The sequence below is a fragment of the Paramormyrops kingsleyae genome, chromosome 25 (genome assembly GCF_048594095.1).
Source record: "Paramormyrops kingsleyae isolate MSU_618 chromosome 25, PKINGS_0.4, whole genome shotgun sequence".
Classification (NCBI taxonomy): domain Eukaryota; kingdom Metazoa; phylum Chordata; class Actinopteri; order Osteoglossiformes; family Mormyridae; genus Paramormyrops; species Paramormyrops kingsleyae.
This window is the reverse complement of record NC_132821.1, coordinates 33,934,560-33,960,094: the sequence shown is the minus strand read 5'-3', so window position 1 is coordinate 33,960,094 and position 25,535 is coordinate 33,934,560. Positions and strand designations below refer to the sequence as shown.

Below are 25,535 nucleotides of genomic sequence, written 5' to 3'. Positions count from 1 at the left end.
TATTATTTGTGACGACTTGGCATAATGTTAACTTAACATTAACGGCCACAATTAGCATATTGTTTAGCTGTGCATTTACTAAATGAGCACTGTGCTACGTCCGAACTGACCCCACTGTATTTTTTTTTTGTTTAATCAATATCTATTATGCATTTAAACAGTCATGTTTAAATTTTATTGTATGTTGATGGCTTGACTGTAAACAACATAACAAACAATGCAATAAATAGTTTTGAAGAAAAATCTGCTTTGTCATTGAACCTGAGAAAAACTTTGAAAATAACCATAATGACGCAGTCTCCATGCTACAATAATAATAATAGAAACAAAGTTTTTCATTGTGGGGACATATCTTTATAAGTACAATTTGACTGTATTATTTGTGTCCCCTTCAAAAATTGCTCATGAGAAATTTTATATTTATTGTCCCCCCCTACTGTTAAATGAAATTTACGCCCATGAGTGCAACCAGCGGGATCATCACAGACAAATTCCGGCATTTTTAACAAACCGAAGCAGTTAATTTTGATATCTTCGCGTATATCAATGACTAACAGTTTAACTCTAAGCTATTTTCAAAAGTATGTTGTTCAGTAGCTTGCATCTTCAAGATTGTTCGAACCTTTGATAAGTGGCGTCACGTGACAACAACGCCGTGTCCAGTCCATCGATATGCTGGAGTTGAGAAACAAAACCAGGTACTGAATTACTTTCATACTTAACAAATGAATGTTTAATTAAACATGTCTTAGTGTTGCCTGAGGTAGATGCTTGGTAGTTATATGACAACTAAACAGCAAGTATGTCTAATCAGTTCTATTTAACGTTAACCTGTATTACCTTGTTAGCTAGTGCAGCAATAAAAATATTCCATAGGAGCACATGAATTTACTGAGTTATTGTATAGCTTAATGTTTTCATATGTATTCATTAGGGAGGTGAAATTGTTCAGTGTAGTGTATGTTTAGAAAGCTATAAAGTCTAAACTTCATTAAACTAAGTCTAAACTTAGTAAATTAAACTTGGCATAGACTTAAACTCACTACAGGTTTGCGTAAAACACAATAAAGAGAAGTTAAATATACCCCCATCTCATTTAATTTATCTGACTTTCCAATCCAGATTTCAGATTCAAGTCAATCACAAATCAGCCTTTATTTCATTTTTATAGAACAATGTAAAAATGTGCACCCTTGTGTATACACCGAATAAAGAATAGCATTCCTTGAATCCACAAAAACCATGCAAGGATGCTTGCTTCAGTGTTGCCACCCCTCATAATTTTAATGCCACCCCCTTGCCACCCCATGAATAATTTTCTAGATCCGCCCCTGGACACATCTCCCCACAGTCAAACACCCTGCTGAAGAGCTCATCCTGGGGTTTGAGGGGTAACTTCTCAAGTTTGGCACTAATGTCCTCATCCTTCTGGAACTCTGAAATCAGGAACTGCTTCATATCAACTACATATAATTTTAGCCAATTGGCAAATGGCTCTATCGTGGCATTGTTCAAGGTCTGGACTATATTCAAAGCATCAGGGGAAATAATGAGTTTGTCATCCAAATGCTTGTGGATGTTATCAATGAAATGATGAACATTTTGCTCCCTCATGTTCCCTTCAGATTTCTTCATTTCTTCCTGAATAGTTGTTTTTATATTCCACACAATTTCTTCTAAGCACTTAATCTGCAAAGTTGATAATCCACAGTATTTTTCTGAGAAGGTAGTTTTTATTTCGGCAACAATCCAATCCTTGGCAATTTTTTCATGATTTGTAATAAACTTTAGAAATTTCTCAAATTGATGGATCTTCACGCAGCTGTTGGAGAATGGAGTACTGGAAAAAGGTGCGGGTGCTGAATTTCAGTGATCTATCTCTGGACTTCATTTTCTCCAGAATATCTGAGCCCAGGTAGTCGGTGATGTACTTCCTGACTGAAGGTTCCAGGTCAACACCTTTCTTGGTGAATTCCTCTGCTTTTCTCTGAGTCTGATCTCTCTCATGATAGAGATCCTTAGTCTTCACAGTACTGGTCTTTATCTTTCTCCAGGCACAGAAGTAGATCATTGTTCTGGATAAAGTCCTTGTGCATTTGTATAAATTCCCTTGCTGCAATCCCACATATGTGTATCTTTAAATTGGTTTGCAACTCTACATTTTTAGACAGATCCTCCTCATGATCAACACAGTCATTGATCATAATCAACATTTCCCTGACATAGGTGCTGTCATAATCCATTTGAGGTGCCTGGAAAACCTTACTGTTAATAAAACTGCAGCATTTTACAATTAAGTTTTCTGATATTCTCTGTTTTTTTTGTGACCGGATTATTTTGATTGTCCGCAGAATTTTTTTAAGAAGAGTTTCTTCCACAACAAAAGCCTTTCTCCCACAATCCTCCAAACTCCTGACTTTTGACAGAATCTCCATTGCCAAGCTGCCCCTGTTCTCCAGGTCTTTATGTAACATGAGGTAAATTTCTTGACTAACATTCTGTTCCTCTATGCTTCTGAATGGCAGCTCATTTACAACATCATTCCACATCTGTTCAAACTTTTTATCCAGTTGATCATCTGAAAATGTGTTTTTGGATTTCCTACATTTTTTAAGTAACTCAGACACTCTCTCTTTCATCATTTTAGCTTGATTTTCCTTAATCTTCTCCAGCTTATTCCTCCCCTTTTTAATGCTCTGAAGTTCTTCTAACCTTCTCATCATTTTGTTCTCCGTTTCCTGCCTCAGGCTTTTGATACTGTTTAAAAAGTCTTGCTTGTATCTCTCCACCAGGTAAACATGCTTCTCTGGCTTTTCAAAATATTTAGCCAGGTTGTCATTCAATTGCTGTTCAGCTCTGACTAATTCATCAGTGGCCTCCTTTTTCTGCTTCATCAGAAAGTTCTCAATGTTCTCAGCTGGCTGTGACTTCTGGGTCATTGTACCAAAGTTTAACACTTTATTTTCTGCTTTTACCATCCACTCACGCATTGTTCTCCGAAAGTCCCAGTCCCACTTATTGTACTGCTCACACAGCTTACTGTAAGCTTCAGCTACAATGCTATTGCGGAAACTGAAAATGAAATTCTCATATTTCACTGCCTGCCATAAGCTGGTGGTCCATTCATGAAACCCCATCACTGTCTGTGAAGGTCTTTTTTCCTTTAGATCTATCATTGTGTCCATTATAGATTTTTTAATCTGCACCACTGCTTCACTGTAGTCTGCACTGACTGGGGCCATGGGGGGGGAGCCTTGCCAGAGGGAGGGGATGTAGAAATTGTCCTTGTCAGAGTATTCGATGATGTCTGTAAATTTCTTATCCTCACCCTTCTTCTCCATTTTGGCTGCAGCTTGAGTAATGGTGTTGAGTTGGTCCAGAAGAATCTTCCTGTCTCTCATGTTCTTATCATGGGCAGCGACATCAGCCACATTCTGGTGAACAAACAGGCAGTGGGTTTTTTTGTCGACTTCTTTCATGCGGAGAAAGGCATGGATTACAATCTGTAGAATGTCCTGCATTTCTCTGGAGTTTTCCATGACAATATTTATAATTGTGAGGTCACTAAGTCCAACCAGTAATGTAGCTAATTCATTATCATGCTCATAACTGTCAGCCAATTGGGCCAGTTCTGCTGACCTCAGCCCTTCTGTGTCAATGACCATGATGAAGTCACAGCCAAGCTCCTCTCTAAAATCCTTATTTACACGGACAAGCAGCATGAAAGCACCTCTAGTGCACCGTCCACTGCTGACAGCAAACTGCACCCCAAACATGGTATTGAGAAGAGTGGATTTCCCAGTGCTTTGAACTCCCAGTACAGTGATGACTCGGATCTTCAAGTCCTGTTCCATAGAATGGAGTTCATTCAGCACAGCAGATACCCACTTCAGAGGTATGTAAGAAGCATCTCCATCCACCAGCTCTAACGGAAATCCTTCCAGCATCATTTCAGCACAGACTTTAGGTAGATCCTTGATCATTTGCATCTTCTGTTTTGAGTGTGGATGTTCTGGTATGGAGATGGCAGACTCATAGAGCTGTCCCAGTTCCCTCAGGAAATGTTCTATGCCCAAGGAGCTACAGGACATCTGATTTTCCAAGTCCAGTATAAGTTCCTTGTTTTTGACATCATTCTCACATACCTCCTTGTAAACCTCTTTGAGGCTAAACACACGATTCCTTGAAAGGTTATCTAGATTGATCCTCATCCACTTGAGGAAATAGGCACGTTCCTCTTTGCAGGCTGATAAACCAGAGATGAAACTCTTTACAGCAGGTGTAATGTCTTTGGTGACCTGCTGTTTCCTGAGTTCTTGTTTATTTCTATTCAGTTCACTCCTGTACATCTGATTATTTTGTGTCCCTGCATTCTTTAGCCTGCACTCCTCTTTCTCCAGTTTAGCCAGTTTCTTTAAGATATCCTCCTGTAATGGTAGCTGGTCCTGTTTGTACTTAGGAATGTCAGAGATACTAGCTGTAATAGCATCAGCTTTCTGATTTGCTTTCTGACAAAGGTCATTGTCTTCATCCACAAGGATCTGAAGCTCACGTGCAACAGCAGACATCTTCTCAATGCTCATTTTGGCACAGTCACCTGAAACAGACTGTCTGATAGTTGACCGAAGTTTGTCAACAAATTCAGCCTCATTCATCTGCCTCCCTTTCATGACAATGAAATTAGTATTAAATTTCATGTCATGAATGCGTTTTTTGAAGTCATTCTTAGTAATACTAATTGCCTCTGAATTGCAGACTAGGAATAAAGGAGCCTTTGAGTCTTGAGGTTTCAGTAAGTTGATGTTCTCCTTGAAGTCATCAATGAACACAAAGACAGCTGCTGATGTTTGGCAGAGGAATTTGAAGCCAGTATGATGACAACTGATGTCACCCCGAAGATTAGCTACAGCCAGAGGCTCAGTAAAGATGTCACTATTTCCACCAGGCACATACCAGCTGATTTCCACCATCCCATTAGAAACCTTGCGAGAGATGTTGCCATTCTTCATGTTGCGGTGAACAAATGTGTCATGGTACTGCTGTGGATTGCTAAACACTTGGTTTAGAATATGAGACTTAGACATGCTGATTTTTCCAAGTCTAACAAAAGAGATCATAGGAAGGTCCAGGAGCACAATGCTGTTTTCTTCAAATCCTCTGCACTCCAGCAGGGAATGTGGTCTGTAGCTCTTTACAATGTCCCTCAAGGCCCACAGCATCAACGTGCACTGCTGAGTATCACAGTTGGGAAGAAGCAGTGGAACCGAAAACTGGCACACAGACATTTTTAAAGCCATCTCCTGCTGAAGGAGGCCATTTGAGCACAGGAACAGAGCAGTAATCAGGTCTAGAGGGTTGATGTTATCATCACTTGCTTCAGCCTCCCATAATTCATTGAAATCCTCGTCAAAGTCCTGAGCTGAGTTTCCTTTCTTGGCTGTATTATCGGTGCAACTAACATCTCTTGCCGTTACATTCACCCTAAATATTTTTTGTAGAAACCACCAACATACTGAACTCAGGGACTGAATGGGTTCTTCTGTTCGGCTTATGTTTTTCTCATTTATCTCTAGAATAGCAGACAGGCTTAATTTTTTTCCCCTCAGGTAATCCTTCATTCCCAAGTGAGACACCAGCTCTTCAAGTGTTCCTGTAAAGAAAATACAGAATGTGTTAATATTCTCCAACAAGATGACTACAAGATATTAGACTACAGAACTTAATGAGACAGTCAAAAAAAAAAGGTGTGCGGAAGATATATGCAGATATGTTAAACATAGCTTGTCAATGGACTTTTGTTATGAAACCAACAAATTAGCAACATTTTACAGTGTTAACCACTGTTAACACTCTATATCAAGATGTTCAGGTTCATGTTTCAGGAAATGTGTCATGCTATACAATTTAAAATAAATTATAAATGTGTTTTAACTTCTGTTTCAGCTTGTGGGAGGAAATTGTAAGAAAAAATAGACTAATACATTCCTTAAAAACCTCGTGTCCACTAAAATCGCATGCTGAAATACACACATCAAATGGGAAAAATAGTGTGAGAGGAATGCGACTCGAAAAATTAGTAACTTACGCCAAACAAAATGAATTAAATAAAAACAGTGATGCCAGTGGCCAATCACTAATCCAATTATATGCATTTATAGAAATAATAATAAGGACAGTAGAAATACAATGGATGATGGTATGCGGAGGGGCACCATATGGCCCGGCATGAGGACAGTAGAAATACAATGGATGGTTGTATGCGGAGGGGCACCATGTGGCCGGACATGAGGACAGTAGAAATACGATGGATGGTTGTATGCGGAGGGGCACCAAGTGGCCGGACATGAGGACAGTAGAAATACGATGGATGGTTGTATGCGGAGGGGCACCAAGTGGCCGGACATGAGGACAGTAGAAATACGATGGATGGTTGTATGCGGAGGGGCACCATGTGGCCGGACATGAGGACAGTAGAAATACGATGGATGGTTGTATGCGGAGGGGCACCATGTGGCCGGACATGAGGACAGTAGAAATACGATGGATGGTTGTATGCGGAGGGGCACCATGTGGCCGGGCATGAGGACAGTAGCAGACCACAAAGCAATTTCTGCCCGTGTCACATCTCTGGGGCCTGAATAACGAAACTGGATTTCAAACTAAACAAGCAGCCCAATTTTGTGATACTTGCCCCATGTCTGTCTGTACATCTCACTTCTTTGCCAAATATCTGTCTCAGTAGATCTCAGATTAGTGACTAAATCTTGAACTGTCTGGGGTCAAGTATGTCGTCGGCGACATCGCATACTTTTCGCATCTATTTCAGTTTATATCTCGCTGAAATCTTAATGTAGAATCATGAAAAAAACGCTGGCTAAATCCGTAATCTGTCTTCTTTTCAAAACGTCCATTGTCGGAAGTATTAAAGTTTTTTTAATTAGGTTAAATCGGCAAAAAATTAAACATGTCATCTTACTTTGTTTTACCTGCATCAGGGGCGTGTAGTACCGCTCTCACCCGAAGATCGCTATTCACATTCTAAATAGCCGCATTAGCGTGTATTCAGATCGCATTCGCATGGTAATTTGTTTAACAACGCAACGGTGAAACGCGATCCAGATACATCCACTTCAGCGCCATAAAAGGGGGGTAGGGACGTGGCCAGGTGACAATGGTTCATTCATACACATGAAAGTTGCTACATATTCAATGAAAGGAGCCAGAAATAGTGACATGAGTTTGGTTTTTCTTATTTATTTATCCAAATGAATGTTGCATCTACACCATTTAGTCATCTTCATGTAGCCAAGACTTTGGTGATCAGATATCTGGGATCAAAACAAACTGCCAGCATTGCTTACTATGTACTTTTATAATGTTTCTGCAAGTGTTCCAAACTGCATTTTGCAATGTCTATACTTTGATGTCAAATTTCAAACTTAACAAAAATCTGACATATTTACAATATATATTAAAATAAAGATGAGTGTAATGGCAAAACAAATATATAAGAAATAATTTATTTGCCATGAATTAAGTTTATGATATTTGAAGAAATGTGTGATCATGCCCCAGTCAGTGAAAGTGTGTTTCCTACCCCTAGACCCCAAAGGGTTAAAACAATTGATCTTTTTCAATCACTTAAGTTGGATTAAAGAAATATTATCGTTGGAATAAAAATATTGCACTCGTGTCACACGTTAATCAATAATAACGATATTCACTTGCTCAATATCTCTTCCCAGCAGCCCCTGCACCCTCTGAAGCTGCCCAATAGTGTTATACAGCTGGGGCAGCTGGTAGATGTAGTACATGAAGTAGCACTGTTACAAGAGGACAGAGCAGGAAAATTAATTTCCGCTTAGTGATGGGAAAGAAGTATATTTGCATATCGATTCAAAATGTTTTGTAATATTTTGAGACTTAAGGTCAAGACCAATGCAAAATGGGCTCAAGACCAAGACAAGGCTGAGATCAGGGAGAGCGGTCTCGAGACCAAGACTGGATCTCAAGAACTACAACTCTGGTATTAGATTTTGGTAGAGGTTGCTAGAAATACTGTGGTGACTTTAGGAGAGGTTTTGAAATGACTAAGCTGGCGCACTTTGACGGACATAATATTATAGTTCTACACCAACCTGAATATCATTTGAACGTCGTTTTCTTTGCTGGCTCAAGGCTTTTGCACAGTACTGTACTTATATTACTTTTTTATATTACGTATTATACGTATTATATTACGAGTTATATTACTTATGCATGAACTTTTGCAATTATAAATTTCTATTTGTGCAGTTTTACTGATATTCCACGGCTCCACTTTCACTTACTGGTGTGGACGTATTCTGATGTAGGCTGACTCTGGTACCCATTTTTCAGGATAGTGGCACCTTCAACAGTGTCTGGTTTCCAGTCTGAGGAGGTATGCACAATGTCTAATCAGACATAAAAGGTATTCACTGTAGATCCAGAAATTCCGTTTAATAAAGATAGCATATGAACTGAAGACAAACCTTTTGCATTTGAGTCTTCAACATTCTTGAATTATGTAGAATGTTGAGTGAAAAAAACAGAATTAAATTAGTTACACAGAGCATGAAGTAACAACATTAGAAATACAATCTTCCAAGTCATCCGGTAGATGCTCCTAAACACAGTTGAATCATCTAGGCATAAATAACCATATTGTTTTAGTTTCTATGCCAAACACGCATAGCTTTGGATCACTCATAGATTGTCCCTGGTGTCTCCTTATTTGATTATTTAGTACCTGTTGACTGTTTCTTTCTTCCAGATCTCCACATATGTCAACCAGTTTGTGCTTTTGCAGTGCTGGTACAGTGTAGTGCTGCCTGATGTGGGCTTCACAGTATGAAGCATCACAGGTTAGACAGGATTTCACAGCTCTCTCTGTCTTCTCCAAGCAGAAATAACAGGCTACTTCACCTGGCCTGGTACAGCTGTGATTAGACAGAAAATGACAATATTAGAATTAGGTTGCAGTCACCTCAACTCCAAGCTGCTATATCTCCGTGTATGAGTTTCGAATGAAAAGTACCTAGTCTGGAGTAGGTACTAAGAAAGGGTCATGGACCTGCCAAGGAACTACAATCGGGCTGAGTTCCTGGGGAGTGAACACAAAAGTCCCTGGATCTAGAAAAATGTTCGTTTCAGAAAAAGGTTCAGGAGGTGTGAATGCGCCTTAAGCAACTAAAGTTTCTGGTTCTGGGAAAAGGTTCTGGTTCTGGAAAAAGTTCCTGCAGTGTGAATTCTCATTCAACATGGGGTACTAAAGTGATATGTAGCAGAGCAAAGTACCAATACAATGTGGAGCACTGGTTAGATAGCAAAAGGAAGGTTAGTTCAGACACGATCTTCTCAGCGTACCTCACAAATTATTTGACTAATTATTTGTTTTCCAGTCTTTGCAAGTACTTTATATGCATGAAGATCTGGGACTCTTCAAACATCAAAAGAAGGATGAGGAATTGAGGTTTTCCTTGTGAACAGGATCAATCCTAATGCCATTATTTACTCTACTTACCCTATCTGATCTTAGATGGATCTTATCGCTTTACAAAATATATGGATGAAAATCTACACCAAAAAATGTATCGTTATTAAGATCTAAAATTGTAACTGCAACAACAGAGGGCAGCAAAATTTGAACTACCAGTAGGAGGCAGCCTAGAGCAAATACAAAGCCTGCAGCCACCATCTGTAAACACAGATCTTCCGTGAATCTTTGTACAAGTCAGTAATTTAAAAATTAAGAAGCATGAGACGATTTTCTAAATATTCTATAACAAAATTTATATCCCTTGTTGGTTGCTAGCCGCCCCACTCAGAAAATTTCATCTGTAGCAGTGCAGTAGCCGGCTGGTGTGGACAAATGACTTTGCTCAGATGCCAAGCTTCGCTCTCAACTGTGTGTGTGTATATATATACATCTGAGTATGACAGAAATGTAGAGAGCTTAACCATGTAGAACCCATCAAAATGTGAGTTCAGCCATCAGTCGACATAAAATCACTATTATTACTTTTTGTTGTTGTTGGTATTCTCTAACTGAGAACCAAAAGTTAAAAATACTTTGACTTGTTCATATTGTTCTTGTTCTAAAACTGTAGGGTGCAAGATGAGTTTATACTGGTTTTTGGCTACTGAAAATTGTAATATAGTGGGAGTTCTGAGTGGACAGAATGTTTTTTAGCAGTGGTTAAAGGGTAAGACTACATACTGCTGAGTGTCAGGTGTTTTACAAAAAGCCCATGTAATACCAGGAGACTTGTGGGTCACACTTGGTGTTGAGGTGCAGTAACATTTTAATAAGCGATGGCTGCTTTGATACTCTTGGAAGAAACTGTGAACGTCAGAGTGTGGAGGGACCTAACTGAGTTTTTATCCCATGATGATGAGCAACTCCTGAGCCAATTTAAATTTCCAATATCCTCTCGGAACTCTCGGATGAATTGGGGCTGCCTTTGGAATGGCTGCAAGGAGCCATGATTTACCAGTCCCACTGCAAGTCCTGAGCACAATGGGATATTGGCAATGGCAGCTTTTCAGAGACAACAGGCTTATTGGTCAGTATCTGGTCAATCACTGGAAGCTTGGCCTAGAAGCACTTATTCTGGGGCTTGATAGCTATAAGCTCGCTTTTCTATCTGGCTTTTCTATCAGCAGAGGACTGGAAGAAAGACGTTACCAGTAAAAAAAAAAAATAATCCTTAAAATAATTTGGCCTTAAGTAACAGCTCATTAAAATGGAAGTCTGGTAACTTGTTAATCAAAACTGGGAAAGAAATTACTTTGAGTCAGTGGGAGGCTCCTGTTTGAAATTCGGTGGTATATCCCGAGAATTGTCAGTCCTCACAGACATACAGCTGGGAACAGGCGAAGGTGGTCTTTCCTCCTGGACACTGTAAAATCAGAGACAAGTATTAAACCTCATTGCAAGGGTCTATGTAGTCACCAGTAGTTTTCCAAACATTCAATGAGTGACCCACAAAAAGGGCCTCACAAGATGTAGAAAAAGAAAAACTTTTTTTTTGTCCCAAAAAAAAAAAAAAAAGAAAAAGAAAAACTTAATTATCCTGTCAGAACAAAAGTCACGACTTGTCTAGATACCCGGTACCCACACAGATTTTGCAAACTGCAGCAACATTGTTTTGAAAGTCACTATTATAGATTATAATTAAGCCTAGTCTAGGGGTAGGGAACACACTTTCACTAACTGGGACATGGTCACGCATTTCATTTAATATCATAAACTTAATTAATGGCAAATAAATTATTTCTTATATATTTGTTTTGGCATTAAACTCATCTTTATCTTAGTGTACTTTGTAAATATGTCAGATTTATGTTACGTTTGTAATTTGACACCAAAATATAGACATTGCAAAATGCAGTTTGGAACAATTGCAGACACATTATAAAAGTACATAGTAAGCAATGCTGGCAGTTTGTTTTGATCCCAGATATCTGATCACCAAAGTCTTGGCTACATGAAGATGAGTAAATGTTGTAGTTGCAACATTCAGTTGGATAAATAAGAAAAACCAAACTCATGTCACTATTTATGGCTCCTTTCATTGAATATGTAGCAACTTTCATGTGTATGAATGAGCCATTGTCACCTGGCCACGTCCCTACCCCCCTTTTATGGTGCTGATGGGGATGTATCTGGATCAGAGCATGTGAGCGGAGTGGAGCGGAGCGTGAATGAGGAGCGGAGCGGGCGGAATATAGTCAGAGCGCGGAACGGTTTTTAAATTAAGGCTGGAGCGGTTGTTCTGTCTCGCTCCAATTTCGCTCCGATACCGCTCACACTACGACTCTGAGGCGTGCCCAAATCTACCCAGAATTCATCTGTACAATTATCAAGACTGTTACGCAAATTGGCCGAGATGGAATTCGCAAAGTATTTCACTGATAAAACTGATAAAACATGCAAGTGTACTATTCTTATCAAACGTATAGATGACAATAATGTAGAGCAAGAACAACAATGTGGTGAAACTGTTTCAGTGAGTAAAGATTCACTTTGCAATCACTTTTCTCAGAAACATGAGTGTGCTACACGAACAGGCAGAAGCCAGAGCAAAACGTGAGTAATGTGTATATGGTTGTAGCATATCAAGTCTATAAAGTAAAGTATAAAAGCCTATTAAGTAAATATTGGTAATCAAATAAATTCATTTTGTCATTTAAAATAGGTCTAATAGGATTTTTTAAATTTCACGTAACGCTGTACGTGAAATTTTATTTTATAGAGACGCAGCAGCAGCATCGACAGAAAAAACTGAGGAATTTAAAACGTGGATGCTTAGTTTGTATATTCTTTAGGCTATTAAGCCCACTGATTCCTTTATTTTTAAGTATTTTTGTTTGGAATGCCATTGCCAAACCTGTCCGTTGTTGCCTACAGTGGTGTGAAAAACTACACCACTTTGGATCTTTGGATCTTGGTATGATGTCTAGCTTTTGAGGTGCTTTTGGTCTACTTCTCTGTGTCAGGCAGCTCCTATTTAAGTGATTTCTTGATTGAAACAGGTGTGGCAGTAATCAGGCCTGGGGGTGGCTACAGAAATTGAACTCAGATGTGATAAACCACAGTTAAGTTATTTTTTAACAATTACTTTTTCACACAGGGCCATGTAGGTTTGGATATTTTTTCTCCCTGAATAATAAAAACCTTCATTTAAGAACTGCATTTTGTGTTTACTTGTGTTATCTTTGACTAATAGGTAACGGTTTTTGATGATCAGAAACATTTTGTGTGACACACATGCAAAAGAATAAGAAATCAGGAAGGGGGCAAATAGTTTTTCACACCACTGTATATGTTGCTTAAACATAGATATTTTCTGTTCTGAGTGGCAATGTTGCCGTTGCTCATATTTCTTTTTGATACAAGCCTTCGGTTTAAGGTGACATTTGTTAGGCATGCAGATTATTTGTCCCTCTTTTAAATTGGAGCGAGCGTGGAGCGATTTGACAGGAGCGGGAAGAAATTTTAGTTGAGCGGAGCGGCTTAGTGCGAATTAGAGCGGAGGAGCGGTGGAGCCAACAGCCTTGTGAGCGAGGAGCGGGAATTTTCACCGCTCCATTCCGCTCACATGCTCTGATCTGGATCGCGTTTCACCGCTGCGCTGTTCATCAAATTACCTTTCTAATGCGATCTGAATACGTGTTAATGCGGCTATTTAGAATGTGAATAGCGATCTTCGGGTGAGAGCGGTACTACACGCCCCCGATGCAGGTAAAACAAAGTAAGATGACATGGTTTACTTTTTTGCCGGTTTAACCTAATTTTAAAAACTTTAATACTTCCGACAATGGACGTTTTGAAAAGAAGACAGATTACGGATTTAATCAGTGTTTTATCATGTTTCTATAATAAGATTTCAGTGAGTTATGAACTGAAATACACGAGAAAGATACTCGGCATCAACAACGATGCCGTCGACTCCAGAGGGTTAAAGGTGTGCTAATCTATACCTAATCAGAAGGATCAGGTATCAGTCATACGTGGCCAATCCACCTTCGATACTCATGTGGTTTTTGGAAATCTGTAAAAATATGTTGCCTATTTTTGTTACCCCCCCCTAGAGTCAGCTAAGGCACCGAAGCCTTAAGAAAATGTTCTCTGACAGTGTTTGTTGCAAATGCTCGAAAAATACACAAAGAGCATGTTATGATCTGTATGTATCTTTAAAAAAATGCTGATTTATTGTATTTTGAGATAACACATTTTAAAGTAGACTTGTACTTATGGCAGTGAGTATTGTCATTGATTGGTAAAATACAACCAGTCTTTTGAACATTCAATTCTCTCCCCCATTGTCGCTAAAAACAGAGTCTGTGTATGTGCTGCACATTGCTGTGTTAGAAAGCGAGAGCCAGTGAGCCCCCCCAAGCCCCGCCCCTCACACACAGGCTGCCCTGTGCATTGAGTAACAGCTCATTAAAATGAAGTCTGGTAACTTGTTACTTAAAACTGGGAAAGAAATTACTTTGAGTCAGTGGGAGGCTCCTGTTTGAAATTCGGTGGTATATCCCGAGAATTGTCAGTCCTCACAGACATACAGCTGGGAACAGGCGAAGGTGGTCTTTCCTCCTGGACACTGTAAAATCAGAGACAAGTATTAAACCTCATTGCAAGGGTCTCTGTAGTCACCAGTAGTTTTCCAAACATTCAATGAGTGACCCACAAAAAGGGCCTCACAAGATGTAGAAAAAGAAAAACTTTTTATTTTGTCCCAAAAAAAAAAGAAAAAAAAAGAAAAAGAAAAACTTAATTATCCTGTCAGAACAAAAGTCACCCCTTGTCTAGATACCCGGTACCCACACAGATTTTGCAAACTGCAGCAACATTGTTTTGAAAGTCACTATTATAGATTATAATTAAGCCTAGTCTAGGGGTAGGGAACACACTTTCACTAACTGGGACATGGTCACACATTTCATTTAATATCATAAACTTAATTAATGGCAAATAAATTATTTCTTATATATTTGTTTTGGCATTAAACTCATCTTTATCTTAGTGTACTTTGTAAATATGTCAGATTTATGTTACGTTTGTAATTTGACACCAAAATATAGACATTGCAAAATGCAGTTTGGAACAATTGCAGACACATTATAAAAGTACATAGTAAGCAATGCTGGCAGTTTGTTTTGATCCCAGATATCTGATCACCAAAGTCTTGGCTACATGAAGATGAGTAAATGTTGTAGTTGCAACATTCAGTTGGATAAATAAGAAAAACCAAACTCATGTCACTATTTATGGCTCCTTTCATTGAATATGTAGCAACTTTCATGTGTATGAATGAGCCATTGTCACCTGGCCACGTCCCTACCCCCCTTTTATGGTGCTGATGGGGATGTATCTGGATCAGAGCATGTGAGCGGAGTGGAGCGGAGCGTGAATGAGGAGCGGAGCGGGCGGAATATAGTCAGAGCGCGGAACGGTTTTTAAATTAAGGCTGGAGCGGTTGTTCTGTCTCGCTCCAATTTCGCTCCGATACCGCTCACACTACGACTCTGAGGCGTGCCCAAATCTACCCAGAATTCATCTGTACAATTATCAAGACTGTTACGCAAATTGGCCGAGATGGAATTCGCAAAGTATTTCACTGATAAAACTGATAAAACATGCAAGTGTACTATTCTTATCAAACGTATAGATGACAATAATGTAGAGCAAGAACAACAATGTGGTGAAACTGTTTCAGTGAGTAAAGATTCACTTTGCAATCACTTTTCTCAGAAACATGAGTGTGCTACACGAACAGGCAGAAGCCAGAGCAAAACGTGAGTAATGTGTATATGGTTGTAGCATATCAAGTCTATAAAGTAAAGTATAAAAGCCTATTAAGTAAATATTGGTAATCAAATAAATTCATTTTGTCATTTAAAATAGGTCTAATAGGATTTTTTAAATTTCACGTAACGCTGTACGTGAAATTTTATTTTATAGAGACGCAGCAGCAGCATCGACAGAAAAAACTGAGGAATTTAAAACGTGGATGCTTAGTTTGTATATTCTTTAGGCTATTAAGCCCACTGATTCCTTTATTTTTAAGTATTTTTGTTTGGAATGCCATTGCCAAACCTGTCCGTTGTTGCCTACAGTGGTGTGAAAAACTACACCACTTTGGATCTTTGGATCTTGGTATGATGTCTAGCTTTTGAGGTGCTTTTGGTCTACTTCTCTGTGTCAGGCAGCTCCTATTTAAGTGATTTCTTGATTGAAACAGGTGTGGCAGTAATCAGGCCTGGGGGTGGCTACAGAAATTGAACTCAGATGTGATAAACCACAGTTAAGTTATTTTTTAACAATTACTTTTTCACACAGGGCCATGTAGGTTTGGATATTTTTTCTCCCTGAATAATAAAAACCTTCATTTAAGAACTGCATTTTGTGTTTACTTGTGTTATCTTTGACTAATAGGTAACGGTTTTTGATGATCAGAAACATTTTGTGTGACACACATGCAAAAGAATAAGAAATCAGGAAGGGGGCAAATAGTTTTTCACACCACTGTATATGTTGCTTAAACATAGATATTTTCTGTTCTGAGTGGCAATGTTGCCGTTGCTCATATTTCTTTTTGATATAAGCCTTCGGTTTAAGGTGACATTTGTTAGGCATGCAGATTATTTGTCCCTCTTTTAAATTGGAGCGAGCGTGGAGCGATTTGACAGGAGCGGGAAGAAATTTTAGTTGAGCGGAGCGGCTTAGTGCGAATTAGAGCGGAGGAGCGGTGGAGCCAACAGCCTTGTGAGCGAGGAGCGGGAATTTTCACCGCTCCATTCCGCTCACATGCTCTGATCTGGATCGCGTTTCACCGCTGCGCTGTTCATCAAATTACCTTTCTAATGCGATCTGCATACGTGTTAATGCGGCTATTTAGAATGTGAATAGTGATCTTCGGGTGAGAGCGGTACTACACGCCCCAGATGCAGGTAAAACAAAGTAAGATGACATGGTTTACTTTTTTGCCGATTTAACCTAATTTTAAAAACTTTAATACTTCCGACAATGGACGTTTTGAAAAGAAGACAGATTACGGATTTAATCAGTGTTTTATCATGTTTCTATAATAAGATTTCAGTGAGTTATGAACTGAAATACACGAGAAAGATACTCGGCATCAACAACGATGCCGTCGACTCCAGAGGGTTAAAGGTGTGCTAATCTATACCTAATCAGAAGGATCAGGTATCAGTCATACGTGGCCAATCCACCTTCGATACTCATGTGGTTTTTGGAAATCTGTAAAAATATGTTGCCTATTTTTGTTACCCCCCCTAGAGTCAGCTAAGGCACCGAAGCCTTAAGAAAATGTTCTCTGACAGTGTTTGTTGCAAATGCTCGAAAAATACACAAAGAGCATGTTATGATCTGTATGTATCTTTAAAAAAATGCTGATTTATTGTATTTTGAGATAACACATTTTAAAGTAGACTTGTACTTATGGCAGTGAGTATTGTCATTGATTGGTAAAATACAACCAGTCTTTTGAACATTCAATTCTCTCCCTCATTGTCGCTAAAAACAGAGTCTGTGTATGTGCTGCACATTGCTGTGTTAGAAAGCGAGAGCCAGTGAGCCCCCCCAAGCCCCGCCCCTCACACACAGGCTGCCCTGTGCATTGAGTAACAGCTCATTAAAATGAAGTCTGGTAACTTGTTACTTAAAACTGGGAAAGAAATTACTTTGAGTCAGTGGGAGGCTCCTGTTTGAAATTCGGTGGTATATCCCGAGAATTGTCAGTCCTCACAGACATACAGCTGGGAACAGGCGAAGGTGGTCTTTCCTCCTGGACACTGTAAAATCAGAGACAAGTATTAAACCTCATTGCAAGGGTCTCTGTAGTCACCAGTAGTTTTCCAAACATTCAATGAGTGACCCACAAAAAGGGCCTCACAAGATGTAGAAAAAGAAAAACTTTTTATTTTGTCCCAAAAAAAAAAGAAAAAAAAAGAAAAAGAAAAACTTAATTATCCTGTCAGAACAAAAGTCACCCCTTGTCTAGATACCCGGTACCCACACAGATTTTGCAAACTGCAGCAACATTGTTTTGAAAGTCACTATTATAGATTATAATTAAGCCTAGTCTAGGGGTAGGGAACACACTTTCACTAACTGGGACATGGTCACACATTTCATTTAATATCATAAACTTAATTAATGGCAAATAAATTATTTCTTATATATTTGTTTTGGCATTAAACTCATCTTTATCTTAGTGTACTTTGTAAATATGTCAGATTTATGTTAAGTTTGTAATTTGACACCAAAGTATAGACATTGCAAAATGCAGTTTGGAACAATTGCAGACATTATACACTCACCTAAAGGATTATTAGGAACACCTGTTCAATTTCTCATTAATGCAATTATCTAATTAGGGCTGTCGTGGTTAGGAAATTTCCCTTGCGGTTTTTATGGGTGGCTCAATAGCGCGGTATGCGGTATTACCGCCGTTTAAAAATAAATAAATAAATAGAAATCTTGATTTTACTGCATACAAAGCTCTATTGCTGAGTTATGTAGCATATATTGTTGCTTTTTAACTGAGACAAAACATTTTTTGTTTATTTTTTTAATGCCAAACAGCAATAAGAACATGCCTTTTCCAATTAAAAAAGCGAAATCAAATCATTCTAAAGTAGGCTAACAATAAACAAACAATAAGAATTTTTTTTTTCCAATTTGAAAAACGAAAAAATTCTAAAGTATCACATGAAAACGAAGTGTTGGCCTAAGTGAAAATACATAGAATAAATAAAAATTAGGCCTACTTAAGCTTTAACGAATGTGATTTAGACCTGGGTTATCATATCCTTGTTTCGCGCTAGGAAAACCAACATATTAACCTTATGTGGTTTCAGTGAGGATCGCATGGGGGTAACAATATTCGCGGCGGCACTGAAAACCCTTTCCGACGGTGTGCTCGTTGCACAAATACACATGTATTTGCGCGACTTTAGACAGCAGCGGATATCTAGACTGATTATCGCGCCACCAGGACAGTGGGTTCGCGTTGGAGTCTATGCATTCTTCCTGCAGGTAGCGCGTGAGCTCGTTATCTGCTTGCACTCTCTTGGGTATGGGCGCTGACGCAGAGGTTGTCCGTGACTTCAGCAGGTCTCCGAGAGTCTTTTTCTTTGCTGCAGGTGGCACCACCGCTTGCTCTTCGTCTCCAACCACTGATGCACTGGCAGCGCTCCCTTCGTCCTCCACTCCCACCATCTCTTCGATGAGTTTGGATTTTGTCTCCGTATCATTGATATAATCACCCCTATATCGAGGATCTAAAAAACAGGCCTTTTCCAAAAGTTCTTGTAAGGCAGCTGGTTCATACTTCCCCTGTAGAACACTGCACATTTTGTGCTTTATGTCCGATGTTAATGTGGTGTCCTCATTTGACGGTTTAAGCATATCTTCTGTCAGGAGTTTCAGGACGGGTTTGACTGAAGACACTGTAACGTAGCTCTCGCCAGACAGCAGATCTGTAAACTCAGCCGCGGGTTTAAGTGCTGCATTCACGGATTCAAGTACAGCAATATCCTGCCAGCTTGGATTTAGATGGTGGTGTCGCCGGTCATCCAAAACTCTTCTGATAGCCGGGATTTGCTCCAAAACCCTGTCCACCATTTTCTGTTTGGTGCCCCATCTAGTAGCGCAGTCCTGAACAGAGTATTGACCATTAAATCGTTGAATAAAAATTAGCCAATGACAACATCTACTATTTAATTAGCCTACCAAAATAAAATTATAAGATACATTTTTAAATATATTTTACTAAACAAAAAAAAAATACTTTTAAATAATCCCGACTGCAAAAGAATGCATATTCATTAAATGTGCGCAGACAGATATGGACGTTAAATTGAGCTAAAAATAGCCTAAATATGTTTTTTTTCAATGTCCTACCTTTTGAAAGACATTTAGTTTCAAAATATTTATTTTTAAACGAAAGATACATTTAAATCCAGCAACAGACATGCTATTGTTTAATCAGTAATTAAATTCATATTATTTCATTTTTATTTGTTGCCTTTCAATAAGTTAGCCTATCGAACAGTTTACATTTTATAACTTACCAGTATGAGGCTATGTTGAGGGATTTGAAGTTCTGCTTGTGCTTTGGCCAGATCTCTTCTCTTCAACCAGCTCTGAGAAAATGTACTGACCAAGGTGTGACACAGACCCATTGCTCGAGCAGTGCGGTCCTTAACGCTTGCCATTGCGTTTGTAACTGCCAAATGTAAATTGTGACCAAAGCAGTTCAGCCACGGCCAGTTCAACTTTTTGACTGCTGCAACGATGTTGGCCCCATTGTCTGTAGTGATACAGGCTAACTTCTTCTCATCTAGGGACCACTCTTCAAATGCGTGCCGAAGAGCATCTGAAATGTTGTCGGACGTGTGGTTTTCGGGCATAAACACTGTTTCGAGGCAACGTGATTTCAGAGTCCATTCCATGCTGAGGTAATGAACCGTTAGACTCATATAAGGAATCATATTGACACTTGACCACATATCTGTTGTGGCAGAAAAGTAGTCAGCATTCATAAGCTCCATTTTGATCGATGTCTTTACCGTGTTGTACATTTTCGGCACAGCAGTCTCTGAAAAGTAGGTTTTGCCCGGCAACTCGTACTGCTTGTTGAATTTTTGAAGCATTGACTTGAATGCAGGTTTCTCCACTGTACTGAATGGAACCATCTCCTCAACTAGATACTGTGTAACAGCGGCTGTAAGACATTTATACCGGTTACTTTCACGGTTGTATTTGACCGATTTCGCAAAGGCTTCAGCTACTCCTAACTGTCGGCTAGTACAGGCCTCAGCTGTTCTTTTTGATGTTGCTCCGCGACCTGATGCTGGAAGAGGCAGCTGCGCTTCAATGGCTGGATGACAGTTAGCGAGATGACACCGCAAATTAGATGTATTGCCGCGTGTCACAAGGACCCTTTTGCCACAAATTTTGCAAATCGGTTCATCTAAATTTGCCAGCTCACCCTTTTCATTGGGTTGAAAGCCGAAATGTTCCCAAACTGGCGACGTGACATTAGGTTTTGGGACGAGAGCGCCTGCCATCGTTTCAGTATTCAAAATCAACGAAACCCCGGATATTAACAGTTCGCGGGAAAATGACACTCGTAACACTCTGGTATCATTATTAATTTATTTAACATTCAATACAGGTGATGAATTGTAAAACAATAAGGCCACAGCCTCATGAAGAAGAAGAAAAAAAAATTAACCCTGTCCCTGCGGTTGCCGCGGTTGCTTTCCTTCCTCTGCGGTTGGCTTGTCAATAGCGCGGTATTACAATATTGCGGTTATCGCGACAGCCCTATATCTAATCAACCAATCACATGGCAGTTGCTTCAATGCATTTAGGGGTGTGGTCCTGAACTCCAAACTGAATGTCAGAATGGGAAAGAAAGGTGATTTAAGCAATTTTGAGCGTGGCATGGTTTTTGGTGTCAGTCGGGCCGGTCTGAGTATTTCACAATCTGCTTAGTTACTGGGATTTTACGCACAACCATTTCTAGGGTTTACAAAGAATGGTGTGCAAAGGAAAAAACATCCAGTATGCGGCAGTCCTGTGGGCGAAAATGCCTTGTTGATGCTAGAGGTCAGAGGAGAATGGGCCGACTGATTCAAGCTGATAGAAGAGCAACTTTGACTGAAATAACCACTCATTACAACCGAGGTATGCAGCAAAGCATTTGTGAAGCCACAACACGCACAACCTTGAGGCGGATGGCCTACAACAGCAGAAGACCCCATCGGGTACCACTCATCTCCACTACAAATAGGAAAAAGAGGCTACAATTTGCACAAGCTCACCAAAATTGGACAGTTGAAGACTGGAAAAATGTTGCCTGGTCTGATGAGTCTCGATTTCTGTTGAGACATTCAAATGGTAGAGTCAGAATTTGGCGTAAACAGAATGAGAACATGGATCCATCATGCCTTGTTACCACTGTGCAGGCTGCTGGTGGTGGTGGTGTAATGGTGTGGGGGATGTTTTCTTGGCACACTTTAGGCCCCTTAGTGCCAATTGGGCATCGTTTAAATGCCACGGCCTACCTGAGCATTGTTTCTGACCATGTCCATCCCTTTATGACCACCATGTACCCATCCTCTGATGGCTACTTCCAGCAGGATAATGCACCATGTCACAGAGCTCGAATCATTTCAAATTGGTTTCTTGAACATGACAATGAGTTCACTGTACTAAAATGGCCCCCGCAGTCACCAGATCTCAACCCAATAGAGCATCTTTGGGATGTGGTGGAACGGGAGCTTCGTGCCCTGGATGTGCATCCCTCAAATTTCCATCAACTGCAAGATGCTATCCTATCAATATGGGCCAACATTTCTAAAGAATGCTTTCAGCACCTTGTTGAATCAATGCCACGTAGAATTAAGGCAGTTCTGAAGGCGAAAGGGGGTCAAACACCATATTAGTATGGTGTTCCTAATAATCCTTTAGGTGAATTTACAGAGAGCCAGTGGTTTATCACTATTATTTATAAATACCAGATTTGTATTGAAAAATATCATTGCTTATGAAAGTAGCATGGAATTTTGAGTTAGAGTATCATTGTACTTTATGCACAATGCTGCTTTCTTAGAAACTTTGAATTTTGAAGACGTTGTACATAGAGGGAAACAATAGTGTCTTGCCTCTGCAAAGATACAGTTCTCCTGGCCAGCCATTAAAAAAAATTCAGATGCTACATTAATACTAACTGTACCATATATAAATATAGTCCTGAGACAAAGGTGACCAGAGCCACCCTAATTTGTCGTGGTACTGCAAGTCACACAAGCATCGCATTAATTCCTCAAGTAAGTGCACAACCGAAGTGTGGAATCAATGCAGAAAATGTGAGGTGGCTATGATGCACATGCATAGTGAGCATGGAGTAAAGATTTGGCACTAAGTCAGATTCGTAACTGCAAGACCGATGAGAGTAGACGAAAATGTTTGATGCTTTGGGAATATGAAATGGCTTTGAGAAGAGCCTGATATTACTTTGTGTTCTGATATATTGCCTTTCTTCAGATAAACTGAAATCATCCAAAAATATTCTGTTCAGCAATATACACCCAAATATTTTTATGTATCATTGTGGTAATTATGCACATTGTCTCCATCGTTATTTCAACAAATGATTCATGCCCCAAATTTTTAAACGATAAAAACTGATAGTGTGCTTGGACACTTCGTTTTTTTTTTTTTTTTAAGCTGACTCACTGTATAATATGTTAATTATAAACATGAGAAAACACACATACAGATACACTCTCCGTACCTGTCCTGCAGGTCCAGCTTTTCATCAGGATCCAGTGTCACAGGAGCAGCAACGGCCTGCTCTGTAGCCTTGGGGACACTCATGTAAATTTCTTCTGGTTTACAATGTGCCTGCAAACATTAAAACACATAATGTTCTGACTTGAAACCTGAATTTGCACGAGACAATATTAAATGAAAGTATTAAACACTGATATAAGACATCAAGACTTCAGGACACTTTTAACGCCACAGTCTACATTGGAGCAACTCCTCTGGTTCAAGAGTCTTGTGTAGAAACACTGGCCGAGGAGCATTTTCCACCTCATTTCCCCCCAACATTGCAGCTCCAGCTGTGGGCCACTCTACAGACTGCTGCACCACACCATGCCCGTGGGGAATAGCTTGGAAACAGGCGGGTAACAGAGGCAAACGGGGAAGACCAAGGGAAATCCTCTGCGCCCCACCACCTTAGGAGCTGAAGCTGGAAAACCGATTTATGGGGCTGTGCCTGGAATCATTGCCCCACCGCCATCCCATGGCTGTACCCACCTTTCCATCATCACTTGCTTCACCCTTGGTGATTTGTGACTCCATCGCTTGGGGGCTTTCACTCCCTCCCCACAAAATTGTTGTAATCCAGTTATCCTGGAGCCCATGTGTCAGACCTGAACACGCAACTTGCAACTGTTAAAAAATGTTAACATGAGTAAGAGTGAAACAAGAATTGACTTAGTTGACAAAAATTGATCACATTAACTGGCAACTAATTTAAATCAATTAGCTGGTGATGTCATAGCATGTTTTTCACAATGATGTGGAAATTACTGCTTAACTTCCTAAAGTGGAGTGAATAATAGTATGACAGCAACATGTTCACAAACAAAACTCCCAAAGTGTGGGAGCATTTCAGACTTGAACTTAAAGACAGTGAATTGTAAAAATGTGTAAAGTTGATCGTGTCTGGCTTAGGAGCACATCCTCTATGATGGAGCATCTGATGAGGAATCACGTCAGCTCTCTGGAAGGTGACGACTCATCCAGGTAAGTTATTCAGCCAGCTTGCTAGCTGATGTTAATGTTACAAACCATGTTAGGCCCAGGACGCTCCGAACGAGTCTGTTATTTTCCTAAACCATAATGTACGGCTGATTCCGTAATGTAATGTCTATGCCTGCACCTCACATTTTAAGCGTGGATGATTTGACCGTGTTTCGGCGAAGCGCGATAGTTTGACTGCAGTGTATTATTGAATTGAAGTGGGATTTTAGTTCCTTCACCTTTCTATTTCTCAGCTCGCTTTTCGGAGGGAAGTTAATGTCGTAGTTTTTATGAACAATACGAAAATGCCGCTCCACATCGGAATAGCAACGGTAGACTGACAGATGAGGCAAACAGAATTCGAATATGACATGGTGGAAAAAAAAGCAGTCCTCCTCCCATTCCGTACGTAAGTGACAGGTTTTTGGCTTCTTACTTGGTCCAGCTCCCCCATTCATTTTTATACCCTTTCTTAAGTTTAGTAGAAATAAATTGGAGGCTGAGTTTTGCAGCAGCTGGCGCGGTTGAACGTGTCATCCATCCTCTATATTTTATGCCATGCGATCTACCCACACTACCTTTGAAATCGACGTATTGGGCACCCCTGGTGTAGACCATGTGTACGTCGGAGTGGATCATGAAAACAATACTGGAACCGGCGAGAAAAAAAACGCTTGCATCGACATTCATGTGGTGACGTCGATGCACCGGATCGTTTGCTGTTAAATCGATACATCGATACATTGTTACACCCCTAATTATTAGTGAATACTACTTGATTTCTTAAAGTTCACACAACTGTGAGTATTGTGAAATAAAACTGCACAAGTTTACAGTGTAAGGGGCAAGAAATCTCTAACTTGAAGCGAGATATAATCCCGAGATAAATGCACAGCGCTTCTGATTTAACGGAGACTCAGACTATACTCGGATCATCAGCTTGTACACTTTTAGATTTGCCTTGACAACAATGTAAACTTGGGTCCCACGATACTTCTCGACCCCATAACAACTTCTCACCGCTGGAACAACAAAAACCCGAAACCCACCACGGAAATGGCTTTAAAACTGAGCCAGGCCTAGTGAAGAGCAACTAGTGTACATTTTTTTAATTTGTTAATATTATTACCATTGACCATACGTTTAACCTTTGTCTAAACTAAATATAAATTAAATTTATAATGGAACGAAGTCAAATATTCTATTATTGATGGCAATTACCAAAGGTAAATACATTGTAGACAAGGCTTGGAACAGGAGTGGCCCAGCAGCAACTTGGGCGATGTGAATAAACGGCAGATCTGCGCCCTAGCAGATCACTGCCGCAAACGGAAAACTGGTTACAGGTTTTATTTTGTTATGTTTTGTTATGTAACCAATTCTATGACCAACAAAATACATTTTAAGAAATAACCGTAACAACAAAACATTTTAAACACAGCACACTTTTCAGTTAGCACGTACGTTTTCTGGACATTACGCAACGTAGCCCTGGAAATTAACTCGTTATGATACACGCGTTTACATGCAAAAGCTCATACTTACTCTTTGTTTCAATCGTAGCCGTTATTCCCAATATTTTCAAGATGAAAGAAGATCATATTTCTCCTTGTTTTCGATTTCGATAAAATGGCGTATCTCTTCGAAGTCGGAA

General features: G+C 39.7%; 1 pseudogene; it reads right to left on the bottom strand.

Moving 5' to 3' along the window:
• Positions 1-1,275: 1,275 nt before the first annotated feature.
• LOC111843438 (interferon-induced very large GTPase 1-like) lies at positions 1,276-25,535 on the bottom strand (annotated as a pseudogene).